This window comes from Giraffa tippelskirchi, chromosome 7, assembly GCF_054371585.1.
Source record: "Giraffa tippelskirchi isolate mGirTip1 chromosome 7, T2T-mGirTip1v1.2.pri, whole genome shotgun sequence".
Lineage (NCBI taxonomy): Eukaryota > Metazoa > Chordata > Mammalia > Artiodactyla > Giraffidae > Giraffa > Giraffa tippelskirchi.
Window position 1 is genome coordinate 17,711,289 of NC_137281.1, and position 26,487 is coordinate 17,737,775.

General features: G+C 39.0%; 1 long non-coding RNA gene and 1 other non-coding gene across 2 annotated transcripts in view; one reads left to right on the plus strand and one right to left on the minus strand.

Annotated features, from left to right (window-relative positions):
* LOC145515817 (uncharacterized) overlaps positions 1-26,487 on the plus strand; it is a 204,835-nt gene that overhangs the window by 117,228 nt on the left and 61,120 nt on the right. Inside the window, exons 2-3 of the long non-coding RNA XR_014061027.1 lie at positions 25,323-25,379; positions 25,957-26,026. This is a non-coding gene — a long non-coding RNA (uncharacterized LOC145515817). The remainder of the gene's footprint in view (positions 1-25,322; positions 25,380-25,956; positions 26,027-26,487) is intronic.
* LOC145516046 (U6 spliceosomal RNA) lies at positions 16,484-16,590 on the minus strand. The gene has a single exon (XR_014061220.1). It is a non-coding gene; the product is annotated as a U6 spliceosomal RNA (small nuclear RNA).

Sequence of the window (26,487 nt, forward strand, 5' to 3'; positions counted from 1 at the left end):
TTATTTCACATCTACGGATCATGTATGTTTTATTTAACATACGCTTAACAAATAGCATACAAATGACCTCTGAGTTTTTGTATTTTTTTATTGGTTGCTATGAAAGAATGAGAGAATTTAGTAATAAATCCCAAATCCTTTGGGAGCCTCAGTTACGTAACCATAGAATTTGGCAGGTCAGAGTGTGCTCTAGGATCTTTTGAAACACATGGAAAGGGTTACTGTTGGATATGTAGTATCAGTTTTTTCAGATTATTTTCTTTGATAGTTTTTTGAGAATGTACTTAACTTGGGGATCTTGAATTTCTCTGAAGCTTTAGATAAATGATTTTTAGTATGATATACCTGTAGTGCCACCTGTCGCTTTTCCTTTGAAGGGTTGGTATTTTAGACCAGGGTCAGCAAACTTTCTCTTCAATGGACCAGATAGTAAATATTTTAGGCTCTCTGGGCCCTCTGGTCTCTCACGTGATCAGTTCCGCTGCTGTAGTGGGCGAGCAGCCACAGACCGTTGTAAATGATTGGCCATGGCTGTTCATGAAAACTACATTCACAGAAACAGCCTGAGTTTGCCAACCTCTGATCGAACATAACGTTGAGCTTCTTTCCAAGTGCAAGCGGCAGTCTCTGCCAGCAATTCCACCTCCCTCCCCAGAAAGAGTCACCAAGCCTGGAACTGAGAAAATAACAAAAGCAGCAGTTGTGTTCCCACTTCTGTGCCTTTTCCAAATTTGGTCTTCCTGCCTGAGATGCTGTCTTTTCCATCTGCCTAAATGTTACCTAGGAGGCCTTTCCAGTGAACTCCTAGTGCTCTCTCCCTGCTTTGAACTCTTCTGGCATGCTGTTTGCGTGTCTCACTGGCAGGTCTTGTGGTATTTGTGTGTTCATGGATTTAGGGCTCCTTCCCAGTTCCCAGAGCACAGGGTGTCTGGCACGATGCTCTGTGTGCAGTGAGGGCCCAGGAGTGGCTGTCAGCACCCAGGACAAGCTCAGCTGCTCTGCCCACCTGGGAGGGACTGTCCTTTGAGGGGTCAGTAGGATAGACATGTGTTCAGAGTAGAAAGAACCACCGTTATTGTTTTATGGCTCTAATTTCTCAGAACGGAAACAGAGTTCATTGTGGAAATGGGGATGCTAGAAACCATAAAAGGTTTAGGAAGGAACCAAGACAGCATCAAAGAGAAGCCCAGAGCGGTTTGGCAGTTCTGTCTTTCAGCCCTCAGAGCAGAAATGCCCAAAAGACATTTTACATGTTGGAAATAAAACCACCTCTTTCTAGCTGAGGGACCTTAGTGAATTAACTTGCTCAATTTCTCACCTGTACAATGGAGATGACAATAGTACCAACCTTAGAGGGTTGATGGGGGCATTAAATGAGTTAAAATCTGTGAAGGACATAGAGTGCTGTCCATCACCTGGTAAATGTTGGCTCTAGTTGTCATTTGACATGTGGAACCTGGCGGGAGTCTGCCTCACCCCCAGCCCAGGGATCACAGTTTAGTGCAATGATGAAGCAAGCTGAGGACCCCAGACTGTAAAAAGAAGCCTGCCATCTAGGCTGAGATGAACACCATAAATATGCAGTTACCAAAAGATAACCATATTTCAGATTTTTATTAAACTTAACACCATTTCAGATTTTTAAAAAATATTTATTTGTTTTTTTTATTTGACTGCTTCTGGTCTTCATTGTGGCATGCTGAATTTCCGATCTTTGTTGCGGGATTCAGGCTCTTTTGAACAGCTATCGCTTGCAGAATCTTTAGTTGCTGCATGTGGGATCTAGTTCTCTGATCAGGGATCGAACCCAGGCCCCTTGCCGTGGATTCTTAGCCACTCGGCCACAAGGAAGTTCCTCCATTTCAGTTTCACTAAAATTGATTGAGCGATTCTGTTTGCTATATCCTGGTGGGTGCAGAGGTGCTCAGACATGGCTGCTGACCTGAAGGACTTAAGAGTCAGAGAGACGCATAATTTCATCATGTTACGTAAGTGACAAGATAGAGAGTATTGTAAGGAGAACATTATCTTGTTTGAAGAGGATATTAAAGGGTGAAAGGATATTAAAAGCTTACATTAAACTACAGAAATTCAGTAATGACATCGTTGATTCAAGAATACTGAAAAAAGCAGCTCCTGAATGGTTCTTGGGGGAGGCTGGCTGTGTGTCTGAGGAGTCTGCTGGTGTTTTATATGTGATGTGGGAAACTTGGGAGCTCCCTGGGTTCTGGTGAGGCTAACGCCGTTTAACAAGAAGACTTGCTCTTCATCTGCTTGGCATGGTCGGGGTTGGGGTGGGGGGCGGAACCTGGACTGTGTCGGCCTGCAGCAGAGCTTGCTAAGTGCTCTGAAGGTGGAGAGGACTCTGTAACAAAAATGCAGATCCCATATGGTCTGGGAGAAGTGAATCTCCCATCAGAGCAGGGGCAGGTCTGCTGTCTGTGAAGATATTAACTAATGAAGTCTACTTTTGCACTTTTAAAATGTTTATTTATTTGGCTGTGCCAGGTCTTAGTTGCAGCACTGGGGATCTTTGATCTCCGTTGCGCACTTGTGCGATCTTTAATTGCCACATGAGAACTCTTAGTGTAGGTGTGTGGGATCTAGTTCCTTGACCAAGGATGTCCCCTGCATTGGGAGTGCAGAGTTTTAGCCCCTGGACCTCCGGGGAAGTTCCTCTTTTACATTTTATATAGCATTTTATGTGTCCTCTATTGCACATGAAATGAATAAGAATCCGATGTTGGCAGACTCTGTAGGTATGCAGAAAGTGACTAATCACATTGTTATGAAAGTTAGAACATCTCATTAAATTTTTCACTGTCACCGTGGCAAGAGCTCCATTGGGTCCTATATTGGGCACTGCCTGCGCATGTACCTCTTTCAATCATCACTGTGGCCACAGTAGCAATCAGTTCTGCACACACAGGTGAAACCAGTCAGCACCTCCTGGCAGCTCTTGATTACTGCCCTGAGGCTTCTGATGCTGTGATGTGGGCTGCTCCTGGGTACCCATTCAGCACTCACACTTGTGCAACCATTTGAGCAACCTGGAAGTGCAGGGGAGATATTACTCCCAGGGAAATCTTTAATCCTTGGGGTGTAGGTGCCGTCACTTTTCTTCCTTGAGTGGGGAGAGGCTGGGAGTGGTGGTTCCTAGATGTTTTATAAAGCTCCTGCTTTTTTTAAAAGATATTTTTAAAGGTCCCATGGGATGGAGCCACCATGTCTGACGTGGTGGCCAATGTAGAGTGCACCTTGAACTGGCTGCTTCACTCCTCCTGTACCAGCAATCTGCTGTTCGTGATCACGAATGAATACATCCCACAGGTTCTGCTTTTGTGGGAACCCAGATCAAGATGGATTCCTTCTGAAATTTTCCTTAACCTTTGGTGCTTCTTTATCACAGAAGGCTCTTCCTTACTTGTCCAGTGGGAATTTCTCTTCTGTCGCAGTTTGATTCTCCTCTACCTCAGGATGTGGTCTTCCCTAGGGTGAGTCCTCTCAGTTTGGATTATAGAGGAACTCTGGAGTTGGAGATCAGAGAAGCTTTTCTTTTTCAAGAAAACTCAGCCTTCAGGATATTGATCTTCCTGTTACCTTCAAAAAGCTAGTTTTGTGATGGAAAGCTGATTGGGACCCATCTGTTTTTGGCTATGCCATGGATTCCTTTCCTAATACATCAAATCTTAGTTGATGCATTATGACCACAAGGGAATAAAAATTATGTCTTTTTAATATTTTAAAAACACTATACTTTTTTACACAGGCAATGGAATTAAGGCAAAAAGGAATAATAAATGTGAATCTCTTATAGAGGTGCCAAAACAAATGTGCATGACAAAATACACACTATTTAAAAATAATTGGCAAGACAATTTTTGAGTACCTATTATAATACTTGAGAATTTTATGTTCATCCCAGTTTCTTGTATTGATACCATAAGCACATCATGTAGACCCATCCTGGTATCTGGTGTTCATATTAGTGGTTCAAATGATCATATTAAAATAATAATGAGAGATTCTGGGAAGATGGTGACAGTTGTAGTGGGAGAGTTTTCTGATCTCTCTAAATTTACACATAAAAACAGATCGTTGGATGGAAAAACCAAAGTCATGGATGACATTTGCAGCAAAACTAGGAACAAGGAATCCCCCAAACCCGAAATCTCCAGTGGGTGAAGACAAACCAACAACAACCACAGACCTTTAGAGCATCAGTCTCTCCGTGGAAGAATGCAGAGAGAACTAATGGGACATTTGATGGACTTAAGAATACTAGCACCCCCAAAATAACCACATTCACTAGAATGTGAGTGGGACAATTTGAGAACAGTAGCAGAGATGGGGGGTTCAGCCCCCTTTGTCCTGAGTAGGTCTGCAGTAAGGTCTGAAGGACCTGGGTTAGACTAGGCTCTATGGACTCTCTCAGCTTGTGCCTTCTTGAGTGTGGTCCCCATACCAGGAAGCCACTGCTAGGAATGGAAATTATGTTGAGCAGAGTTGGGATGATAGAGAGAAAGGAAAGAGAAAGTCCAGATAAAAGTGCTGAAGGGGAGCAGAGCCAGGAAATCTCCAAAAGCAGACCTCCATTGAAAAAATTTTATTTATTTTTTTACTTAGCTGCACCAGGTCTTAGTTGTGGCACTCGGGATCTTGGATCTTGGTTGCAGTTTGCGGGATCTTTTTTGTTGCAGCATGTGAACCCTTAGTTGCATCATATGGGATCAAGTTCCCTGACTAGAGTTCTAACCTAGGACCTGCATTGGGAGTCTTAGCTGCTGAACCGCCAGGGAAATCCTCAAACTTCCATATTTTTTTAACATATTGAGAAAATAACAGGAGTGAGTGCTCTGTGAAATTAAGAAAGCTAACCCCTTCTAAAATTTCGGGAAAATGAATTTTACATAAAAATGAGCAGGAAATTGAGGCCAAATCCTGCACTAAGTTATTATTATTTTAAAGAGAAATTAAAAGACAGAATAACATACTTTCAGACAATGAAACCACACATAAAAATATGCCCATAAAACAAATCCAAACTGTAACCTTCTGTTTCAACATAAGGTAAAAGATACTAAGAAATTATATAAGACATGAAAGAATAAATCAGAATTAGAAAAACATAAAAATTTGTCAAAATTCTTTTAAAAATAAAAGTGAAAAACATTTTGTTTAATTAATTTATTTAAAAATTTCATTTCTTTTAACTTATTTTTTAAAGATTCTTGCTTTTTTTAATATTTATTTATTTTGCTGTGCTGGGTCTTCATTGCTTTGTGAGGGCTTTTTTCTCTAGTTGTGGCAAGCAGGGGCTACTCTTTGTTGTAGTTCGTGGGCTTCTCATTGCGGTGGTTTCTCTTGTTTCAGAGCACAGGCTCTAGGCATAGCACACAGGTTTAGTTGATCCATGGGATGTGGAATCTTCCCAGGTCAGGGATCACACCTGTGTCGCCTGCATTGGCAGGCGGATTGTTATCCACTGAGCCACCAGGGAAGACCGAGAAAATTATTTTAGGAATGAAGACAGGTTAGAAGGAATATAGACACAAATAAAACAACAGATAATGTCTTAAAATGGTTAAAAGGATGAAAATGTTATACATAAAAAATAAATCAGGAAAGAGGTAAAAGTATTTTAGAGAAAGTGACAAATATTGAAGATAGGCAAAGATAGTCCAACATATAAGTAATAAGATACCCTAAAGAAGAGGACTAAGCAAAGGAAGAGAATAAATGCTAAAATCTATAATTTCAGAAAAGTTTTCTAAAATTAAAAAATATTTGAAATTTCATATTGCAAGAACCCACCACATACCTAGAATATTGATTCAGAGTGAATATTAATCCAGAATGACCAATACCAAGACTTATTCTGCTAAAATAACTAGACTTAAAATTCCTTTGACTCTCTAAGTGAGAAGAGCAAGTGACTTAGAGAAAGGGAAGTCAATGAAATATTGACTTTTTTTAACAGCAACATTTTATGCCAGAAAAAAAGGAGTAATATTTAGGTATTCAGAGAAAGGAAATGTGAGCCAAAGATCTTATATCCAAGAACACTGACTTTCAACTAAAAAGATTGCTGTTATCAATTTATAGGAACTCAGAAAATAATGTTTCCATGTACCCTTCTTGAGGAGTCTACTAGAGAAAGAGCTTCAGACTATCCAAATGACTAGAAAGACACCAGTATAAGGACTGCTGGTGAATATAAAAAATTGAGGGCAAAAGGGAGAGACTGTGGTATGTATTGGCTGTATGCTCTGATACTGTCAATACAACTATAATAAGGGAGAGAGGAGAGAGCATATACAAATTTTTAAAAACTGTTCTCAATAATTAGATTGGTGGTGATAGTATTAGTATTGTAATCTGAGACCATTGTGTGTATAATGTGGGATGAAGTAAATGAATGGTTTTGAGATATTCCATCATCTCTTATGTTTTAGAGAACTAGGGTTCCTGGTGTGGAAGAAGGGAGACATAGATGTAATAAAGAGAGACTGTATGAAACAGTAGTGGTCTTGAGTTTAAATGAGGAGTTATCAGTATGAACTCAAGAGCTATTTTATTTTAAAAAATATTATATATGTGTGTGTGTGAATGTATATTTCTAGTTCTGACTAATGAGAAGGCCTATGAGTGAGCATTCTCAGTGCCCAGACTATATAGCCTTATAATGTCACTTCCCATTAAAAGAAATCAGAGTATGGGCTTCCCTGGTGGCTCCGTGGTAAAGAATTTGCCTGCCAATGCAGGAGACATGGATTTAGTCCCTGGTCGGGGAAGATTCCATATGCTGCAGAGCAACCAGGTCCATGTACCACAATTATTGAGCCTGTGCTCTAGAGCCCAGGAACTGCAACTACTGAGCCCATGCGCTGTGACTGCTGAAGCCCATGCACCTGAGAAGCTGTGCTCTGCAACGAGAGAAGCCACAACAGTGAGAAGCCACAACAATGGGAAGCCTGCACACTGCAACAAAGAGTAGCCCCTGGTTGCTGCAACTAGAGAAAAGCCCTCACAGCAACAAAGACCCAGCACAGCCATAAATAAATAAATAAATAAATTATATATAAGTATATATATTTAATATATATAAATAAATATTTTATATCTGTATATATATATAAACCAAGGCTTTTGGAGAAATGGCTGATTCCAGGTCTGGGACAGAAAATGTGCAAGATGAACTAGAACATCTTAACAAATAGTGAGGAAGCTAGCAGAAACTATAAGGTCATGTCAGAAGGACTCAGGAGATAATTTGAAAAGAATTTTATTAGCCAAATTTGAGACCATTTGATCTACAATAAGAGAAGTATTTGTAATGAATCAAAACTTATCAAAATATGTTTAAATTCACAGATGTGTAATGATTTTTAAAATAAAAGCCCAGTTGGTCACCTTCAGATGATAGGAATCCAATTTATTGTGAAATTGATAAACAAAGGGAAAGATTCAAGCCTTTACTTTGACTTTGCTAAATGACCTGGGCCAATGGTAAGAGGGGATACATCTATTTATAAAAACATTCCAACAAATAAATAAGAAACATCAGAATTAGAATATCATCACTTTAATGGACTCGAGCATGGTGCATTGACAGCTGCTCACATAAGAAGAAAGAGTCTCAGACTTTATGTGCCTTCTATTGAAAAAACTGAGCACCACTTGTGGTATTATCAGGGAGGTTGAATCTGACTTTCATCCAGCCTCTAGATCCAGCTGCCCATTTGCAAGAAATATAGAGGAACATGTTGAATTACACCAACAGTGTCAATCAGCAAAACTAACTCTATAAGTCAAATGCACCAGATTTTCAACAGATAAATTATAAATGAAAAAGGGTTGGAGAGGGACCTGTAAAACTAAGAGAGACCCAAGACATATTACTTTTTTCCAAAGGGCAAGACAAGGTACACACTAGGGGTGCACATTTGGTGATACAGACACACAGCGACTTCCCTCGTGGATTAGTGGTTAAGAATCTGCCTTGCAATGCAGAGGACGTGAGTTTGATTGCTGGTGAGAGAACTACGATCCCATATACCTTGGAGCAACTAGGCCCACGTGCTGCAACTGCTGAAGCCCACATGCTCCTGAGCTTTCGAGCCACAACTACAGAGTCTGTGCACCACAACGAAGAAGATCCTGCATGATGCAATGAAGATCCAGTGTGCTGCAACTAAGGGCCGACACAGCCAAATTAATAAATATGTATTAAAAAGAGTCGGACATGACTGAGTGACTGCACTTTCACTTTCCACTTTAATGCATTGGAGAAGGAAATGGCAACCCACTCCAGTGTTCTTGCCTGGGGAATCCCAGGGACAGCGGAGCCTGGTGGGCTGCCGTCTATGGGGTCGCACAGAGTCAGACACGACTGAAGCGACTTAGCAGCAGCAACAGCAGCATATTAAAAAAAGAAAGAATCAGACATACACATATACATATACACATATAAGCAAAACAGGATATTAGTTCCTTTTGGGGAGCAGGAGGGGCTTGACATTGAGACTGAGCTTATGGAGGAATTTCTGGGATAGTTGGTAGATTTGTATTTCTTGACTTTGGTGAGGGTTACAAGGGTTTTGTTTTTTTAAAAAATGATAATGTTTATTTTATTTAAAAAGGTTAAAAAAGAGAAAAAAACATGATAAGGTGTCTAAAATATACCCATGCTTTAGAAAATTTATATAGTGATTTTTGTTTTAATAAGCCCCTCATCTTAGGGATTTTCTTAGATCTAGCCAGACTGGCAACCCACTCCAGTATTCTTGCCTGGATAATTCCATGGACAGAGGAGCCTGGTGGGCTACAGTCCATAGGATTGCAAAGAGTTGGTCTTGACTGAAGCGACTTAGCAACCAGACATATAGACCCACAAGACCCAAATCAACCCCACTTAGCACTATTAACTCACTCCAGGTAGCTTAGTCTCTTTATCTGCCTCCCCCACCCAGTGACAGCCTGGGAACAAGCTGACATTACCCTTTGACCAGGTTTCCAGAGAGGTCAGAGGCAGCATGTTAACCCAAGGTCAAATTTGTCCATAATGAAGGTGGAAGATTTTTTTTTTTTTGCTTGTTTGTTTTTTAAACCCACTACTTACACCTTCTGAGAATCAGAGCACTGTCATTGTTGCATTTTTTCCACAGCATGCCTTTCGAGGCACTCAGGTACAGATGAAGGCAGGTATAAATAAGGTGAGTATCAAGGCCTCCTTCAGTCTGATATTTGGTATTTGAGGTAGAAGTATGTTAACTTCCTTATTCTTCATATGGAGGTGATAGAAATGAAGAGATTTAATGGAATTTTCCAGGTCACACAGGGAGCTGAATGCTCTGTTAGGTCACCTGACAAAATTTATTGCTAATGTAATTTTTCTGTTTGTTTCATTTTTAATGCCATAGGTTTTATTTACAATTTTCCATTCCACCGCCCTCCTCCCTTAGTCTTTTTGGCAAGGACTGGAGAAGTACATCGTTTCTGAATGGTAGTAATTAAAGGTGTATTCAGAATAGTTTGTTCTCTGATTTAAATCCCTGAAAAACCAGAAGGGGTTTTGACAGAACTAGGACATGGGAAGCAAAAAGTCAATTAAATCTGATTTTTTTTCAAGAGCCACATAAATGTTATAAAAGTGCCACATACTTGAGCCGTTTTAGCAGTTTTCCATCTGCTTTTGTTATCTCAAAAAGAAGGAAGTTTTCCTGGCATTTCTCTGAATTGTCTTAAGTGACTTTCAGATCATCACAGTGAGTGGGGTGGTCCTAATTCTCAGTGCTCCGATTTGACTCTAAAGTTTAGAGCAGACTGCACTAATTCATTTGGTTAGTTTTGCCCCCTTTTGGCTTGAAAAAGAAAAGACTGTGAATTCTTTCACTTGGCAGAACAAGTAGCATTGTGGGTTGTCCTTCCAATACATTTTCCACAGGCACCAATCTCTTCTTGGGTATAAACAGGCTGTTGTTGAACAGACAGACATTCAGGAGATTCTATAAATTGAATCTTCCATCTTCTGCTAATATGGCTTTTGGCAATAAAGCCATTATCATGAAGTGCCATAAAAGGCTTCTTTTTTTTTTTTTTCATCTGTTGCCTACTCAGCATGGGGTTTATTGCTATTTAGAAGTCTGACTGCTAAATGCTAAACTAGGCAGGTCACCCTGCAGTAAATGGATAGATGAGTCTCAGATATGCCACCTGCTGTCCTTTGGGACAACAGGCACATTTTTTTGGTGGCAAGGCCTAAAATGGCAACAGAGGCATGCTCCCTTGATTTTTGATTGCCAATTGGACATTGGCTAACTGGCACTAAAAGAGATCAGTAGGTGTGTATTCTATGAACTAAGCCAACTCAGATACTTAATGATTATCAATTTGGAGTCTGGTGCTGTGAAAGATGTTAGAGCTAGATAAAATAGCATTTCTCCTCTTAAGGAGTTTATATCCAAATTTGGGAAATAATACTGAACAATAAGAAACACATGTCAAAGTCTATTCATTCTTTAAATACTTGGCTTTATACTAGGGCCCTTGGTAAATGCTCCATAGGTTTATTATTATTACTATTATTGTTGTTGTTAGAAGCATAGAGGTAGGATTTTAGAGTGAGTGAAGGATGGGCTGCAATATGAATGTCCAAAAGTAGGAGGCCTTTGGAGAATGGATGAGATTTGTATACATAGAAGGCATTTGAAGGTAGCATAGTGTAAATTAGATCAGTTCTCAGTTTAGGATCTGACATTCTCTTGTCTGTTAAGTCACTTTTCCACCTGCTTTCCACCTCCCAAAAGTTTATTGTTTGTTCTATTATGATTTATTTTCTTTGCGATTATGTCTCCTTTTCTTGAGAAGATAACTTTATTATAATTTTACTGAGGTTTTCAGAGTAAAGGATGCATATGTTCAAATTATCATTTTAACAGATTCTTGAAGAGAAATAACTTTATTTTTAACAAAGATACATACTCATTATTTTAACAAATCAAACAATACAGAAAAGTACAAAGAAACAAGTGAAAGTCAATGAATACTCTACCATGCAGAAATTATTTTAATGATTTTATTAAAGTTCATTCCATTTTACAATATATGCATATATGCACAAATACAAGAGTAGAAGGGTCATTTGTTTGTTGTTGTTGTTGTGGTTGAGTTATAAAAGATTTTTGTATATTCTAGATAGGGCAATGGCACCCCACTCCAGTACTCTTGCCTGGAAAATCCCATGGACAGAAGAGCCTGGTAGGCTGCAATCCGTGGGGTCGCAAAGAGTCGGACACGACTGAGCGACTTCACTTTCACTTTTCCCTTTCCTGCATTGGAGAAGGAAATGGCAACCCACTCCAGTGTTCTTGCCTGGAGAATCCCAGGGATGGTGGAGCCTGGTGGGCTGCCGTCTATGGGGTTGCACAGAGTCAGACACGACTGAAGCGACTTAGCAGCCTCAGCAGCAGCAGATATGAATCCCTTATCATGTATATAATTTACAGATATTTTTCCCATTCTTGGTTTATCTTTTTTACTTTCCTAATGGTGTCCTTTGCAGATATGTTATTAATTTTGATAAAGCCCAGTTTATTTATTTTTTTCCTTTTGTTGTTTGTGCTTTTGATGCATGTCCAAGAAACCATTGCTTTGGGTCATGAAAATTTGCACCTATATTTTCTTCTAAGAGTTTCATAGTTTTAGCTCTTAAATGTAGGTCTTTGACCCATTTTGAGTCAACTTTTTTGCTATGACGTAAGGTAGGGGTTTCACTTCATTCTTTTGCATGTGACTGTTCAGTTGTCCCTAGTACAATTTACTGAGTCTGTTCCTCTCCTATTGGACTGTCTTGGCACCCTTTGAAAATAAATTCATTTTAAATGTGAGGATTTTGATCTGTATGTCTACTCTTATGCCAATAACTCACCGTCTTGTTTACCATTCCTTTGTCGTTAACATTTGAGCTCAGAAAATGTAAATCCTCCAACTTTGTTTTTCTTTTCAAGATTGTTTTGGCTATTATGAGTCCCTTGCATTTCTGCATGAATTTTAGAATTAGCTTATCAATTTCCACAAAGAATCCAGCAAGAATTTTGATGAGTATAGTGATGAATCTGTAGACCAGTTCAGGAAGTGTTGCTATCTTAATATAGAAAATATTAAACTTATTAACATTTATATATAAAACCTAAATATTAAGTCTTCCAATCCAAAAACATGGGATGGCTCTCCATTTATTTTGATATTTTTTATTTCTTTCAACAATGATTTGTAGTTTTCCGAGTATAGTTTTGTAATTTTTTGTTTAATTTCTTAAGTATTTTCTTCTTTTTTGATGGCATTGTGAATAGAATATTTTTTAAAGATATCATTTTTTGATTGTTTGTTGCTAGAGTATAAAAGTACAATTGAATTTGTATATTGATCTTGTATCTCACAACCTTACTGAACTCATTTATTACTTCTAATAGTTTTATGGGGGATTACTTGGGATTTTCCATATAAAATCATGTCATTTACAAATAAGACTTATTTCTTCCTTTCCAATCTGAATGCCTTGTATTTTATTTTCTTTTCTAATGTCCTTGGCTAAAACTTCCTGTATAATGTTGACTAGAAATGGTGAGAGTGGACCAGTGTTAGGGGAAGTCTTTCACAATTAAACATGATGCTTGCTTAAAAAGTTTTTTTGTGTGGATGCCTTTTTATTAAGCATAGGAGGTTCCCTTGTGTTCTGAATTTGTGGAGAGATTTTTCAATAAATAGATTTTAATTTTGTCAAATGCTTTTTTATGTCAATTAAAAATTTTAATTGAAAATTTTATTTATATGGTGATTATGTAGTTTTTCTTTTTTAGGTGGTTAAAATGGTGGATTACATTGATTGATTTTCAAATGTTGAACCAGACTTGCATGCCCAGGGCAAACCCACTTGAATGTGGTGTTATTATTCTTTTAATATATTTTATATATCATATTTATAACGTATTTCATTGTAATAATTCATTGCTAATATTTTATTAAAGATTTTTGTGTCTGTATCTGTGAAGGGTATTGGTTTGTAACTTTCATTTCTTGTATTGTCTTTGTTAGTTTTGGTATCTGGATAATGCTGGTTCTCATAAGTTGAAAAATGTTCCTTCTTCTATGTATTGGAAAAGATTATGAAGATTAGCATAATTTCTTCTTTGAATGTTTGGTAAAATTCACCAGTGAAACCATCTGAGTTTCCTTTTCCTAGAAAAAAAAATTAAATTAGGCATTCAATTTCTTTAATACTTATAAAACTATTCAGAATTTCTATTTAAGCTAGAGTCAGCTTTGATAATTTGTGCTTTTCAAAAATTGGCAGATTTTATCTGTTATTGAATTTCTGCATGTAGAGTTGTTCACAGTACTCCTATGTTATCATTTTAATGTCTGTAGGATCTGTAGTGATATCCCCTGTTTCATTCCTAATATTGGTAATTTATATCTTTTTTCTTATTTCCTGGTATATCTTGCTAGAGATTTATCAATTTGATTGATTGTTTCAAAGAGTGGCTTTGATTTCATTGGTTTTGTCTACTGTTCTTCTCTTTTCAATTTCATTGATTTCTACCCTAACTTTATTATTTCCATTCTGCTGTTTGATTTGCTTTTTTCTTTGCTCTTCTAATTTCTTTCTTTTTTTAATTATTTATTTTATTTTTGGTTGTACTGGGTCTTTGTTGCTTTGTGAGGGCTTTCTCTACTTCTGGCGAGCAGGGGCTTCACTTCTTTGCAGCGTGCAGGCTGCTCATTGCAGTGGCTTCTCTTGCTTCAGAGCACAGGCTCTAGATGCTTGGGCTTCAGTAGTCATGGCACATGGGCTTAGTTGCTCCATGGCACATGAGATCTTCTTGGATGATGGATTGAACTCCTGCCCCCTGCGTTGGCAGGCAGATTATTATCCACTGCACTACCAGGGAAGTCCCTCTTCTAATTTCTTAAAGATAAGATTAGATTGTTTATTTAAGAACTTTCTTTTCTAATATAAGCATTTAATGCTATATTTTCCTCTAAGCACTGCTTTATCTGCACATCACAAATTTTGAAATGTTTATTTTCATTTTCTTCCAGTTCAAAATATTTTCTAATTTCTCTTATGATTTTCCCCTTGATTCATGGATTACTTGAGAATCATATTGTTTAATTTCTAAAAGGTTTGAGGAGGAGATTTTCCTGTTATTTTTTCATTACTGATTTCTAGTATCATTTTATTCTTTTAAATATGTTAAGATATATTTTATCACCCAGGATATGGCCTAACTTGGTGAATGTTCCCCGTACACTTGAAAAAAATGTGTGTTCTGCTACTCTTAAATGAAGTATTCTATAAATGTATATTTAGGTCAATCAGTTGATGGTATTGATTAGTTCTTGTATAACCTTGCAATTTCTGTTTGCAAATTCTATCAGTTACTAAGGGAGAAATGTTGACATTTCTAATGATAATTGAATATCTGCTTATTTTTCCTTTCAGTTTTCTCAGTTTTTGCTTCATGTATTTAGAGGTTCTGTTGTTAGCTCCATACACATTTAGGATTATTATGCTTTAAATTGATCCTTTAATCATTATGCAATGTCTCTTTTTATTTAAGGTAATTTTTTGGTCTAAAATATACTTTGTCTAATATAATTATTGCCATTCTAGCCTTCATTTGATTATTGTCATTATGATATATATTTTTCCATTCTTATATTTCCAACCTACCAATATTATTATATTTAAAGTGAATTGCTTGTAAACAACATTTAGTTTGATCATTTTTATTCATTCTAAATATTTATCTTTTAATTGGTTTATTTAGACTGTTTACATTTAATGTAATCATTGATATATTTTAATAGGCCTATCATTTTGTTGAGTTCTATTTCTATTTTTATTTCCTATTTACCCTTTCTCGCCTTCTTTTGAGTTATTTTTTAAATTTTTATTTATTTATTTTTATTATTAGATCTATTACTAGATCTATTTATTTATTTTTATCATTACATCTATTACTAGATTGGGGAAGGCAATGGCACCCCACTCCAGTACTCTTGCCTGGAAAATCCCATGGACGGAGGAGCCTGGTGGGCTGCAGTCCATGGGGTCGCTAAGAGTCAGACACGACTGAGCAACTTCACTTTCACTTTTTCCCTTTCATGCACTGGAGAAGGAAATGGCAACCCACTCCAGTGTTCTTGCCTGGAGAATCCCAGGGACGGCGGAGCCTGGTGGGCTGCCGTCTATGGGGTCGCACGGAGTCAGACACGACTGAAACGACTCAGCAGCATTACTAGATCTTTGTTGCTGCGAGTAGGCTTTCTCTAGTTGCAGTGTGTGGGCTTCCCATTGCAGTGGTTTCTCTTGCTGTAGAGCACTGACTCTAGGGTGCTTGGGCTTCAGTGGTTGTAGCCCATGGGCTCAGTAGTTGCAACTCATGGGCTCTAGAGCATGGACTGTGTAATTGTGGTTCACAGGCTTAGCTACCCAGTAGCATGTGGAATCTTCCCAGAGTAGGGATCGAACCCATGTCCCCTGCATTGGCAAATAGATTCTTAACCACTGGGCCACCAGGAGAGTCCTCTTTTGGGTTATTTAAACGTTAAAAAAAAGCTTACATTGACAATTGTAAGAAATAATGGCAATCCCTTTTTCAGTTTGCTTACATTCCTCTAATTATAAAATTTTGCAAAACTATAATATTGAATCAGGGTATTGACATTAATACAGTCTTATTCAGATTTCCTCAGTTTTACTTGTATCCATTTGTGTGTGTGTTAGGTTCTATATAATTTAATCACTTTTTTATGTTTTTGTATCCACCACCCCAGTCATGGGTCCCTTAGTTGCTTAAATTGTAACCATATTCACCGTCCTTCAGCTCCGTATGCCCTAACCCTTGGCAACCACAATCTTTCCTGTCTTTCTAAAATTTTCTATCTTAAAATGTTTTTAAATGGAATTGTATAGCATATAACCTTTGAGATTGATCTTTTTCACCCAGCATAATTTTCTGGAGATTCATCCATGTTGTTGCATGGTTAATAGTTTGTTCCTTATTATTGCTGGATAATAATTCATGGTATATTGGTACCACAGGTTGTTTAACAATTCACCTGTTGAAGAACATTCTAGGCCAATCCCAGTTTTTTACTATTACAAATAAATTTGCTATGGATACTTATGTAATGTTTAAATATTTTAGTATTCAATATTAGTTTATCTTTTTTTGTATAATATCTCTTAGAATGGTTTCATTGCTCTGAGGATTACCAAAGACATAGTTAACTTTTTATTCTACTTAGAATCAGGTAGAATGTAGAAACTTACCATCATGTCGGGCCTATTAGCCTTATCCCCTTTATTTTATAGTTGTCTTATTAATTATTTAGTGCAACTTGTTTTTTTTAATTAATTTATTTATTTTAGTTGGAGGCTAATTACTTTACAATATTGTAGTGGTTTTTGCCAAAAAATATGGAACGCTTCACGAATTTGTGTGTCATCCTTGCGCAGGGGCCATGCTAATCTTCTCTGTATCGTTCCAGTTTTAGTATATGTGCTGCCGAAGCGAGCACTAGTGCAACTTATTGGCTATTTAATATGACTTATTATAGTTGTTCAGTTCAGTTCAGTTCAGTCGCTCAGTTGTGTCCGACTCTTTGTGACCCCATGAACCACAGCACGCCAGGCCTCCCTGTCCAGCAACTCCCGAAGTTTACCCAAACTCATGTCCATTGAGTCAGTGATGCCATCCAACCATCTCATCCTCTGTCGTCCCCTTCTCCTCCCAGCTTCAATCTTTCCCAGCATCAGGGTCTTTTCAAATGAGTCAGTTCTTTGCATCAGGTGGCCGAAGTATTAGAGTTTCAGCTTCAGCATCAGTCCTTCCAGTGAACACCCAGGACTGATCTCCTTTAGGATGGACTGGTTGGATCTCCTTGCAGTCCAAGGGACTCTCAAGAGTCTTCTCCAACTGCTGCTGCTGCTGCTAAGTCGCTTCAGTCGTGTCTGATGCTGTGCGACCCCATAGACGGCAGCCCACCAGGCTCCGCCATCCCTGGGATTCTCCAGGCAAGAATACTGGAGTGGGTTGCCATTTCCTTCGCCAGTGCATGAAAGGGAAAAGTGAAAGTGAAGTTGCTCAGTCATGTCCAACTCTTAGCTACCCCAGGGACTGTAGCCTACCAGGCTCCTCCATTCATGGGATTTTCCAGGCAAGAGCATTGGAGTGGGGTGCCATTGCCTTCTCCAGTCTTCTCCAACACCACAGTTCAAAAGCATCAATTCTTCAGCACTCACCTTTCTTTATGGTCCAACTCCCACATCCATACATGACTACTGGAAAAACCACAGCCTTGACTAGACAGACTTTTGTTGGCAAAGTGATGTCTCTGCTTTTTAATATGCTGTCTAGATTGGTGATAATTTTTCTTCCAAAGAGTAAGCATCTTTTAATTTCAAGGCTGCAGTCACCATCTGCAGTGATTTTGGAGCCCCCCAAAATAAAGTCAGCCACTGTTTCCACTGTTCCCCATCTATTTGCCATGAAGTGATGGGACCGGATGCCATGATCTTAATTTTTTGAACATTGAGCTTTAAGCCAACCTTTTCACTCTCCTCTTTCACTTTCATCAAGAGGCTCTTTAGCTCTGTTCGCTTTCTGCCATAAGGGTGGTGTCATCTGCATATCTGAGGTTATTGATATATTATAGTTGTATTAAACCTTTATCTACCCAGTTGGCTTCAGGCTACAAGTTCCATCCAGATCTATGGGTTATGGTTCCAATGTTAATTTCATTTGCAGAGCCTTTGCAGTGCTATTGGATCTATCCCAGGTAGGTACCACTAACAGTCAGTCTGGGATTTGGGCTGTGGCTTATCCTGTTCCCTTCACAAAGTCTATGGTAGGCAGTTTAGGACTAAGTCCATGCACACACAGTCCAGGGATTTGTCCAGGAGTTCATAAATGGCCTTATGGGGTCACTTTTCCCACCTTCTGCCTCTTCATACTCTCTCAGATACTGTCATATTTCCTAGGTGTCCTCTTTTTACTCCTCTTGGTCAGAAAGCTGAGGCTTTATTTATCCTGCTCTTCTGTGCACTGGGCTGGGAGTGTGAGGAAATGGAGAACAAAAAGGGGGTGATGTTTCTCCCATTTACTCTGAGCATTAGCAGACCCCCTTTCCTGCTCTTCAAACCAGAACAAGGACTGTGTTCTGCCCATTCCAGGTTTCAGCTGTGTTGCATCCAGGCTGGGGAAAAATGTGATTTGTTGACTTTGAATTATGTCTCTCCCCCAATGTATCATTTTCATTTGAGTCCTCAAATAGCTGATTCGTTCATTCTGTCTACAGTTTATAACTGCATTCAGTGGGAGAGACAGGGTGGAGTGTACTTTTTCCTTCTTACTTCATCCATTTTGTCTTTCAAACATTTGTTGACATTTGACACATCCATCTATAGGTGTTCCTTTTTAGTTCTCTTTGTCTTCATGAACTTGTGTTTTTGTTCTTTACCAAAGCTCTTTATAACTCTGGCAAAGTCTTAACTTAAGAAAAAGAGAAGATGGTCAATCTTCTGTCTTTGCTTTATGGATTCTAACAAAATTGTGTTCTATGCAAACTTTGACTATTTTTTTCTTGCTTTTTTCTGTTAGTATTAGTTGCTGTTTTAGTTCCATTTCAAACTCTTCCTGTTGTTGTTGTTTTGTTTTGTTTTCTTTTATAACAGATAACAGAGGCATCTATTAGAAAGTTGGAAGAATTAATTGGAAATCTGCTGTTTTGTTTTTTCCAGCTGGTTAGAATAGAGCCTCCCTCTAATTGTAGAATATGAATATATATATGATATATGAAATATATATGTATATATGATGAATGAGACATTGAGATTTTCCCCTTTCTTTATGTTAACCAAAGAAAAATATTTTAATTTTTTCACTGTTGTTGTTTAGTCACTAAGGCATGTGAGACTCTGTGACCCCATGAGCTACAGCACACTAGCTTCCCTGTCCTTCACTATCTCCCTGAGTTTGCTCAAATTCATGTCCATTGAGTCCGTGATGCCATCCAACCATTTCATTCTCTGTCACCCGCTCCTGTTCTTGCCCTCAATCTTTCCCAGCATCAGAGTCTTTTCCAAACTATGACAATAAAAACCCTTTACATCTGTATATTGCTCTCATATCTTAACATTAATTCTTTAGTTAGATTTGATAATTACAGGTTTCCTTCTTATGCATCAACATCTATCATGTTTTTTGAGAAGAATTATTTTTATTTCACTTTCTTTGGGATTTTGCTGCCTGTCTTTACTAATTAAGTACCAAAGTGTCCTCAGAATTGTGAAACCTTTGCTGAGAGAAATATCTATCTAGTTTAGTTGGTTTTTGATTACATTCAACCTCCATTGTTCCTTTTATTTTAAGACTGTCATAAGCATAGACCTTTAACTTCATGTGATAAAGGAGAAACTGGGGTTTGAAACTAGATTTTATCCATAGGTACACTGCTTTTAACTTTCACTTTTTTATTAACGAAGCTAATGTGAAAGCAAAGTGTTTTCTGTTGTCAATTTAACTTCTTTAATTAAAAATGAAAGTTATAAGGTAATAGTGCCATGGGTGAAGTTCTAATGTTATCAGAATGGGGAAAATGGGTTTAAAATTGAAACGGTTGACATGGTGGTGACTATAGTACAGCATCAGGAGTTTTGACACTTTATTTAATGGAAAAAGGATACCAATGCCTTAAACTCTTCTAGTATTAACTTAAAAAAAATTATAAAACTATAAGAGGCATGACTATGAGAAAAGCATTGATGAAAGCCGAGGGTGCCCTGGGAAGGTGCGAGTTTGAAAGATTAAAGCATGAACACTCGAGGTTTCAAACTGTAAAAGAATGTGTATCCTGTGCCTAAATGAGGTCAGGCAAAGCAGAATTCCTCCTCACTTTTACCAACCTCATAAAGTTGACAAGTGTCTGAAACAAACAATCATTTTGGAATGTGCTGAACCTGATTATAACAAAATCCCTGTGAAAAAATCATGGTCTACAGTCTTTGCGCCAGTGGGAGTGGCTTGAGGAGTTAGTTAATTTTCTTGACTACAAAATAAGGTATTCAGAAAAGTATTTTTATTTATGGAGAGTCTTAAGATCCCCCTCTCTAATTTCCATTTATATCAGAAAGTATGTTTTCAAACAATAGTTTCCCATTCATGACGACCTCAGCCTATTGAGATCAGTGTATCTGTCATGCCTGTGCAGTTCACTCAGTAGAATTTCTAATATTTTGTAGAACTATGTTCTCTGCCCCCCACCCACAGGGAAAGCCCAATGTCATACCAGATATGTCGCTTTACAAAATATTAATAGATTTTCCCCAGCATCAGTATTATACACAGAGGTATTTCAGGCATACAGCGTGTTACATCTCACAAAGACTTTAACATAAAAATGTCCTTGGCTCGGGACTCACAGTAAAAGTGTAATAGTAAAACTAAATTAATTTCACGGTAATTTATCATCCCTAAAATTTAAAGTGGGAGAAGACGAAGGGTCTTTCAGTCAAGTACCTGCCCCGTGTCTTCTGACAAGAACTGAAAGCTGAGATTTAGTGAAAACAAACTAAAAGATGGTAAATCTGGGTACATTTATAAGGAATTTTTTTCCCTGTAAGTCCACATACTTGACAAAGCCAAAAGACATTGAGTCCCAACAACACTGATACTTTCAGAAGATTCAGTTTTTACATGAGCAACTGTGGCTGATGGAGGGGACCTCTTGAAAGCACCAGGCATGTTGGAATGGCTGTCCAGAGTGAGTGGGACTGCCACATCCCACTGGCCTTCAGAGCTCAGAAAGCTGGGGGTACCCCATTCCCTCCCACATCAGACCTCTGTACCCAGCCAGCTGTGTGACCAGGAAGAGGCCATGGGGCCCCTCTGTCCTAGCTTCATGAGGCAGAGGAGACCACACGTATCAGCAGCCATTGCATGGGTTTCTCCATAAGCATCACCAGCCTTCCCAAAGCTTCCCTCATCTTCTGCTCTATTATTTCATAGATGGATCCAGGAGGGAATTTTTCCTCTTTATAGCCCCTTCTCGGGATGGCTGTGAAATTATCTCCAGCTATTTCACCTGGAAATCTCCAAGAGGACATGCAGCTCCTGTTGACATCCCGTTGTTTCAGTAGCTTTGCAGAATTGTCTGTGGCGTGTTTTCCAGTCCTGTGCTTTTCTTCATTCTCCCCAAGTGATTCATTAGTATGTTTCCTATTGTAGAGGGTTATCATTAATATACAAATTAGTAGTCAAGGAAGTATCCAAATTTAGGGCAGTGATTTTTTATATATATATATATAGGAAATTGGGTTAGTTGCTTTCTTTCCTAACAAAACCTCATTATGCTGGATTTTTAGTTTTTAAATTTTTTCTTGAAATAGATTTATTGTCTTCATGTGTTTATAAAGTGAAATACATACTCTCTGCAAAAGCTTAAGAAAATCCTATAAATACAAAGAGGTTAGTGAAGACTACTTCCATTTCCTGGAGATGGTCTCTCTTCCCACTTGATTTAAATCCTTCTGGTCCTTTTTAGGGAACTAGAAATATAGTTGTCTATATATGTGTGGAGCATAACTACCCTCTCTCCTTAGAACACTTCCAACTCCCTTGCCCTTCCTGTTTGCTCAGTAACACCCAAACTTGGTCCTACTTTAATTTTATGACCAAAAACCTCAAGGGTACCCTTAGCACAGCTCAGCAATGTGAATCTACTTCCCCAGTTGGTTCACCCTCCCACTCTCTAAGACCTCTGTTTTATGCCACCTTTTTTTCTCCCAATCTTTGACACCCTTTCCTTCCCTCTCATTCAGATGATGACCTTGTTTCTTATTTCAATGAGAAAAATAGAAGCAATACAATGAAAGCTGTCTCATTGCCCAGCCATAAGCTCACACCCACCAGCCTTCTGGCCACTGTTCCCACCCTGACTCTCCTCTTGCTGTAAGCAACCCCCATACATGCTCTGCATCCCATCCCTTCTCCTAGTCAGTGGTTTTGCTTCTGATGGGGTTTGACCATTCCTTCGTTCTCCCCCTCATCAGTTTTCCTCTCAACTCCTTCATTCCCAGTAGCACAGAAGCGTGCTGTGCACTCAACCATCTTAAAAACATGTCCTAACGTCTGTATCACCCACAACCACATTTCGCTGCTTGCCTTTATGGTAGAATTTATTAATAGTTAGTAGACCATTTTCACTTTATATTGACTATATTTTCTTATTTTTGGTATTCTTGATGCTTTGGTGTTTGGGGTCTTGATCTTTGGGAAACTGCCCCTCCCAGAGCTAGCTAATTCCTGGAATTAGCAAAGGACTGCCCTGCAAGCACCTTTGATATACAAACTAACCAATTCAGAGCTCACACCCCAACCATCTCCTGTATCAAATTCTCACACACCAAACCAGTATTTCCCCTGCCCTAAGTCACCCCAAGGCCAGGTACTGGACAACTAGAGGCCATTCCTTTAGCCCACAGCCTGCTGAAATTATCCAGACAAGATAATCATAAACTTAAACCTACCTACTGTGCCTCCCCCATTCCTTCCTCTGAAAATCCCGGTCAAATTTTTGCTCCAGGCCATGCTCCCCTCTCCTCTTCTGCCTCTTGGCTGACCTTGGTTCCTCCCCGTGTGGCCCTGCAGGGTATGCCAGGTTTCCCATTTCTGGGGATCTGTAGGTATAAACTTCTTCATTCATGACAGCCATTTCCATGTTTGTGTACCTTACCAGATCTGATTCAAACGAATCCTGGGTACACACTTTAGAATACACTTCCACCTGGGTTTTCTGTTTAAATGACTGTAATCAGATGTTTGTCCCCAGCATTCCTCTGAAACAGGTCTTAGAACATCCTGCTTCTCGCCAAACTCAGTGGTTAATTCTTGGTCCTCCTATTACTTGAGCTCCTAGCAGATTTGATAGATTCTTATCATCTCCTTTTTACTTTTCTAAAAATATTTATTAACTTATTTGCCTTCTTTGAATCTTAGTTGTGGCATGAGGCGGGGTCTTAGTTGCGGTGCATCTGGGCTTCTCTTTTGTGGTGATAGGCAGGCTCAGTAGTTGCAGCAGTCTGACTCAGTTGCCCCAGGGATGTGGGATCTTAATTCCCTGAACAAGGATCAAACCTGTGTTGCCTGCATTGGCACGCAGATTCTTAACCACTGGACCACCAGGGAAGTCCCTCAGTTGTCTTATCTTCAGCCGTTACCTCCCCCCTGCATTCCTGTCGCCTATATACAACATCCTACTTGATGCTGTCTCCTGGCTCTCTGATACAGCAGACTTTGTGTGTCTCAAAACATGCTCTTGAGTTACTCCTTATATTCACCTGATTTTCCCATTTCTGGATATAACACCACCATTCACCTAGTTCTTCACTCCAAAAAAACTAGGAAATACGTGGTTTTTGTTTTCTGCCTTCATTTGTTTCTCCCCACTACCCCTTTCTTTTACTTTTATTTCTCTTCCTACCAGTTTCATACAACAAAGCAAGGAGGCTTTGGTGATGGCAAGAAGGAGGGAGCGATGAGACAGCCGCCTGATCTTGTTTGGCAGATCTTGTTGTTACTGGGATTACAGTAGCTCAAAGGTAAAGAATCCGCCTGAAATGCAGGAGACACGGGTTCTGTCCCTGGGTCATGAAGATACCCTGGAGGAGGAAATGGCAATCCACTCCAATATTCTTGCCTGGGAAATTCCATGGACAGAGGAGCCTGGCGGTCTATAGTCCATGGGGTCGCAAAGAGTTGGGCATGACTGAGCACGCATACACCCCGTTGTAACTGGGAGAATCTGGTGCAGATTGTCTAAAGAAGGTAAAGCAGGCAGTTTCTACATCAGAAGCTGCATGAACAGCTGTGTGCTTGATGGGGAGGGTCCAGCCACCGCAGCCAGGACTGAGATGGGCAGCAGTCATGGGGCAGCCTAGGGCCCCTCTCTTGGGAGAGAGGGTAGTAGTTTAGTTGCTCAGTTGTGTCCAACTCTTGCGACCTCACAGACTGTAGCCTGCTAGGCTCCTCTGTCCATGGTATTCTCCAGGCAAGAATATTGGAGTAGGTTGCCATTTCCTTCTCCAGGTGATCTTCCAGACCCAGGAATCAAACCCAGGTCTCCTGCACTGCAGACAGATTTTTTTCCCAACTGAGCACCAAGGGAAACTCAGACTGGGAGAGAGGGGGCTCCCCATTAGTCCAGCATCAGGAGGCTCTTTCGCAAACAGTAATGCTGTCTCTCCCCTCCCATCACAACTCCTCATTGGTGTCAGTGTCCAAATTCAGGTCCCTCTGATGGTCTCTGCCACTGTTCTCTGTTTAAGTGGGTGTATTTTGGCTTTAGCATGTCATCCTTTTTCTTTTTAAAAATATCTCTTTATTTATTTGGCTGCACCTGGTCTTAGTTTTTGCATGTGGGATCTAGTTTCCTGACCAGGGATCAAACCTGGGCCCCCTGCATTGGGATTGTGGAGTCTTACCCACTGGACCACCAGGGAGGACCTTGGCATATCATTCTTCATTCCGTCTTTTTAAAATGTTTTGCCAATAAATATTGGATTAGGACCAGGCATTTTTTTTTTCTTTTGGATTTTAAATCAAATATTTAAAATTTTTATTTGCTTCTTCACTTTAAGCCCCAAGTATGTCAGCACATGCTAACCAGCATGGAAGGAGGGAATCTTGCCTTATGTTGCTGGCATTTTTTGTGATAGACGTGCAAAGATCTGTTGGCAATTAAGGATTGATTTCATTGTCCAAGAGATTTGAGGACTGAAAGCTTGGCATCACGGGCTATTTCGGGATCCAGGAAGTAGGACATGTGCATTTCACATACTTCTTTATCTCCTGTGTCGTAGCTACTTCTCATCAGATGAGTTGGGCTTCCTGGAAAGAAAAGATTTGGGGCATAATTGTATAGAGGGTCTAATTAATGTGGAAGGACTTGGTGTACAGCATTTTGAATGCCTAAAAAAGAATGGAAACTTATTTTGAAACTTAAGAGTGAGTAATATTATAAGTAAAGTGGGTTGATTTTTTTAAACCTTCAGTAGATTTTATTTAAAACTGAATATTTAACAGCTAATTGGGTAAGCCTAAAGGCTTAAAATTACACGTCTATGAATTTAGGCCTTGCGTTTTTGACACCTTGGATCCCCTTCTCCCACCTTTACTATTTTTAACTTACCGCAACAGATGAGGGGCTCTTAAACCATCTGTTAACCTTTCTTCCTCCTTTTTTTAACCATGTAGCGTCGCTCAAGGCAAGAAGACCCAGAGACAGCAAGACTGAAACAAAAAGCAAAGGAGGTAGGCATGGCTCGAGATCATTGGGTTTGACATTTCAAGGCTTTTGCCTATTAATTTTTTATGCCCTGCTACTTGTATATCGTTAATAAAAATCTGACGAAAAACTTTTTAGGATGTATTTGTTGCTTTGGCTTTGATCTTAATGTTTGCAAACTAATACATTAATACATGTGAAGCCTTAAGGAGTTTTTCTAAGAGAATATTTCCATACATTATGTTTTCATTTCCATTTTAGGTAGCTGAGCCTCTGTGGGGTTGTTGATGGTGGTGGCATTCGATTTTGGTTGGGAAATGTATTTCTTTGCCTGCCATTAAATGTGACTTTCGAAGCATGTGAAACCTTGTCATCAATATTTTACCTAAATTCACTTTAGTAAGGTCCCGCACTTCTAAAGAAGTGTTGCCATTTCAAATTCTTCATTTTGAAAAGATGTGTGAAACTCCATTCGGTTATTTGTAATAGTAAAACTCATCCCAAATCATCTAGTCACAGGGCTTGTCTGGTTATTAAAATTTCACTTAGGTTAGGCTACAGAGATCAGCTCAACTGAATGTCATTATCTTTGCTCCTTTTAAGGTGCCTGTTTCCTAGAAGTGGCAGCTGTGCCTGACTAATTGAGTTGCAGTAAACCCAGTTGTCCAGCAACGTAAGTCACGCCAACTAAAACATGTCATCTTGTTCCTCACATGTATGTACATGTCCCCCAATGCAAAATGTAGTCATGGCATGACAAAATGTCCACCAAAAACTTCTAAAGAGTATTTGAGATTCAAGGATCCAAGGAATAACTAGATCACATTTGAAATTTTACTTTATGAAAATAAGTAGATAGGAAACTCGAATGATTACTCATTGGAAAATGATTGCTCACCCCATTTTGAATGCCTTGCAGTGACACATGGGTGAATAGGCTGTTGAAATGGCCCTTTAAGTTGTGTTTTACTCAAAAGTGACTGTGAAATTCTTTGAATATTTATGATTTATGCTGAGTATCATACAACCTTCAATAGCTTTCAGATTTTTATCCTTGTAAGTAATGTTTGAAATGTCTATCATATTCTGATTTCTGAGTGGTTAATTATTCAGGTAAATGTTAAGTACTTTTTT